Raw genomic sequence first — 4,754 nt, 5'->3', positions numbered from 1 at the left:
TGTAAAGAAATATTGTAAAAATATTGTATTTAAGCTTCTCGAGATCCACTGTGCTGGTTTAAACCTGCATTTTTAGCCTTGCGCGAGTATAAGCCTCTCGGTTTATAGGCGCGCGGCGGCTGTCTCGTCCAGGCCCGGTCTCGGGGCGTGACACAACACCTTCAGAAATGATTTCTTTCTCCTACTGGTCGATTAAATTTTGGTTTCTTACTGAGGAAAAATTTGCTGCTATTCCTTTTGGGGTTTCCCAACTGCGTGCTCTGCAGAACATCACACCGCTCACTAGGAGCCATGACGTCGCACGACACATCCACTCGTAGCCCAAGCTGCACAGAGGAAACTGCTCGTAGACCACCACACCAACATGCGAGGCCGCCACCCCGGCCTAAAAGTCAAAACCGTCTCCTCTGATACGCATCGACCGAACCAAACAACCTCGCCGCACTAGCGACACAAGATTGTCACCCAAACGATGCAAGCAACTTCTCCACCCCATGAAGCTTCTGCCCACAAAGGATCCCGAGGCCGCCGCCTCGACGCACAACAACCGTCGGGAATCGCCATCCCGACATCCACCATGGAAGACTCATTTGGAGTGCCACGAAACATCCACAAACTAGCTCTCCAAGACGAAGCCCCCAAAAGGGAAGCGACGAAGATGACGCCGCAGTCCACTCTAGTAAACTAGAGTTTGGGTTTTCACCCGAAGAACCCAAACTAATCACATCGAGATGTAAATGAGCACTTCAACGACGCCTTGAAAAAAGAGAATGGCACCAAAAACGCGGCCGTCACCAACACCAACACAGGGATCGAAGATAGGCTTTTGCCCGGCTCATCTCCACAACCACGGAAGAGACTTGCAGATCTGAAGCACAGAGCATCCAGATCAAATAGTTGGGCATGTAGAGCCGCGGGGGCAACCTGGATAGGATCTGTGTTTGCATAGGATCTGTGAGATCAAAATTTTAAACGGACAAATCATGTTCAAATATTCTAGAAAAAATTGACAACAAACATATGTCCTATATTTGCAACCCCTAAAAATCGCAGCTTTAAGAGAATCTCCAGCCGTCTCCCCGACGAGGTCCCCAGGACGCCTTTTTCATCCGGATGGACGAAAACGGCCCAGTCGCGCTCCCGGTTCCTCGTTTTCGTCCGGATTAGGCCTTTCATCCGTCCGGAGAGCCCAGGCCATCCCCGGGTTGCTGATGCCCGATCGGGGACTCCGGACGAAACAAAAGCGCGCGAAACGTCGAGCGGGCCCGCGTTGTCAGCGACAGAACTGGTTGTTCCCTCCATTAATTTTGTTTTCCTTCCATTTTCCGCGCATAAACCATTTTTCCCGCCGAATTTCGGAGGAGCTACCGCCATTCTCCCAACCGTTCCAGCTCCTCTTCTTCCCTTCCACCACCATGCCGCCGAAGAAGCTCGCCGCCGATGGCGCGCGGAAGGCGAGGAAGCCGCGGGCGCCAAAACAGAGGCCGCCGGGCATGTCAAACGCGTAGTGGGCGGTGGATGAGGAGCGGCGGCGGAATGAAACTCGCGGCAGGGCGGAGAGGGAGAAGAAGTGCAACGTGAAGAGGGTGGCGGCAGCGGCGGAGGAACAGGCGAGGCTGATCTCCATCAACTTCGGCCAGTCACGCGTCGGCAAATTCCCCGGGCCATGGCCGACCCAAGGTATGATCGGTTGTCCTTCCTTCCCGCCGGCATCATCGGCCACGGCCATGTTCCACGACACCTACGCCGCCGGCATGGCCAGGTTTACGTCGTCGCCGCCGGTGTACGACGGTGCGATGTACGAGGGAATCTCGCCTGCCCTGCGACGTGGGCCGCTCTACTTCTCCAACCCTGGGATGCAGCCGCCGAATGAGCCTGTGATGCACGAGATGATCACGGTGGGCTCCGTGGCCGCCACGTCGAGCCCGAGTTTCTTCACCCAAGAGGAGGCAAGGGCGACGGATGCCGTCGCGTCGCGGGGCAGCGTCAACCTCGACCACGGTCACCCCGATGAGATCGATGGTACCCAAGACGTCGAAGAAGACGACTACATCGGCGTCGATGTTGAGGAAGCGCCTGAACCCACGCAGCGCCGTCCAAGGGGAAGAAGAAAAGGAAGAAGAACTCGCCGATCAGAACTACGACACGTACCGGCAGCAGGTCAAGGTGGCGTTCAACAAGACGGTGATGGAGCGCGTCGACAAGACAATGGACACCCATTGGGGGATCATTCAGGCGGCATGCAGCAAGTGGCATGGCATATAGGAGGAGATCGACAAATATGTTGTGAGCGGCGAGGACTTTGAAGCAAAGGTGTGCTCGCCGTGGCTCCTCCGTCGAATGTATATCGTTGTGGCTCACGGAAATCTTGAAATCGCCGGCTTGTTTGTGCAGATGCGACGGGCGCTCGACATGTACGCGGACGACTGCGACGGCCAGATGTTCAAGTACCTCAACATGTTCGCCCGCATCGCGGAGTGCGACAAGTGGAAGGCAGCTCGCAAGAATCTCGCCAGTAACAAGGGCGAGCAGTACAACCCCGACGATCCAGCACCTGCCGCGTCGGCGGGCCGCCCCGAGCTCGGCCAGAAGAAGCTGAAAGAGCAGAAGAAGGCCGGCCATCTAGCCGACAGGTTGCAGGCGTCCTTCAACAAGTGCTAGGCCGACGCGAGGGCGCATGCCGCCGGGAGGGACGCCAAGCATGACGTGCGGTGGAAGGCGATGCTCGCCAACCAGGGCGTCCGGATTGCCTTGCTCAAGGAAACCTCCGCGGCGAAGAAGAGGAACACCGACCTAGCATTCCTGATCGGCGGCAATGACGCCAACATGGACGAGGAGATGAGGGCTTGGCACAACGCCCATCGCCAAGATATCCTCCGGCCACCGTCGGCTCCTTCGTCCTCCGCTTCGATGTCAACTCCCGCCGATGCGACAACTGCAGACGCCGATGCTTCGCGCCCAATGTCGCGCCAGACGCCGATGCTTCACTGCCCGATGCCGCGCCAGACTTCGATGCTCAGGACGGGACCGCCGATAAGCCTGTAATCGTCTAGTTTCGATCGCCAGAATGTGGCTGATCCGATCGCCGGACTTTGGCGATTCATTTGTGTAGCGGGAAGACGATATTTTGAATCTACCGCTGCTGATGGGCGAATGTCGGGGGTGCGACTAGGAACAAGTTTCCCCCACGCCCTTTTTACATCCAATCCGGCGTTTGTTAAATCCGTTGCCCGGGGGGCTCGAACGGCTGGAGATGCTCTAAATTCGACCTACACTTAGAGAACAAAAAAACACAAATCTTAGGTTTGAATAGTGTGAAATCCTGTTCACCTAAAGCTGACACTTTTTTTCGAAATGGAAGCCTAGCCTCAGCTTCTGCATCAATTGATGCACACAACTTTCTTTATTGAAAAAGTTCAGAGTATGCGGTAATTTAAACGATTACAATCATGGATCGGCCAACATCGATACATGAATCAACCAAAAGAAAATGAGACACATAAAGAAACTATCCACGCACATCATCCGCTATGGAGACAGCCAGCAGCACCACTATCGGCCTGAGCCGACCACCGCGACCAACGGGTCGCCATACTGCAGGCCACATAGCAGCGCCGCCCCAGAATGCAATAATTCTGTTGGATGTGGTTGAGCTAGCATTGTCGGAGTTGTTTGGGCGTTTGAGAGGAGTTGTTTGAGGTAGTATTGCTGGAACTGTGTGACCCTTTCTTATGTTACCCGCGAGCAAGTTTTCTCAGACTTAAACATGAATTTTCGATGTCTCGTATTCCCGTGGAATGCTAACAGTATGACTGTATGAGGAGCCTTTTTTTTTTGCTAGACCAACCATACATATGTATCATCTATCTCTGTATTCACTTGGAGGATTCCAGAGTGAGCTTAGATTTCTTGCCGGGAAAATACCATAGACACAATCGTATCTGCATGGTCGTATATATATGGGGTGAATCCCTTATCCTCTCCACCAACCAAATGGCAGCACTCTTAGAGCATCTTCAGCCATCTCCCCGGAAAGGCCTAGGACCTTTTTTTTTCATTCGAATGGACGAAAACGGTTCAGCCGCGTCCCCGGTTCCTCATTTTCGTTCGGATTTGGCCTTTCATCCATCCGGCGAACCCATGTCAACCCCACCCCCGGGAGCGCTCGGGGAATCCAGACGAGCGAAAAGCGCGGGAATCGTCTGGTGGCCCTGACTTATCGGCGACAAAGGTCGATCGTCGTCCTCGTTGCATCGTCTTTCCAAGATACGGCACGCGTGCGTTTGGGGAAAAAAAATTAGAAGAAATTTGTACTTCTACGGCAATATCTTCGTCGAACGAAAGGTTTGAACAAACTAAGTGGTGCAACATAGACAAATTACATATAAAACTTCAGAAAAACATAAAAAATACATATAAAAACTTTGAAACAAAACTAAACTACTTTTTCTTCCTAGATGGCCCCGTCTCATCATCCTCACGGTGACGCTTCCGGCTCGTCACCTCCTCCGAAGAGCCGGTGTCCTTCGACGTGTAGGAGGAAGTTGTGTCCTCATCGTCGTTGAAGGTGCTCGCCGGCTGCGCCTTCGCCTTCGCATCCGCCTGCGCCTTCGCCCGGGCCGCCGCGTCAGCCTCTTCATCGTCGTCGTCATCGTCGTCCTCCTCCTCCTCCTCAGCCTCTTCCTCGGCCCGCTCCTCGGCCTCTTCGTCCTCTGACGTGGGCATTACCCTTCGGGTAACCAGTATTGCCCTAT

Source organism: Lolium rigidum, chromosome 3 (assembly GCF_022539505.1).
Source record: "Lolium rigidum isolate FL_2022 chromosome 3, APGP_CSIRO_Lrig_0.1, whole genome shotgun sequence".
NCBI lineage: Eukaryota > Viridiplantae > Streptophyta > Magnoliopsida > Poales > Poaceae > Lolium > Lolium rigidum.
The sequence above is the reverse complement of the archived record's forward strand: the minus strand, read 5'-3'. Positions refer to the sequence as shown.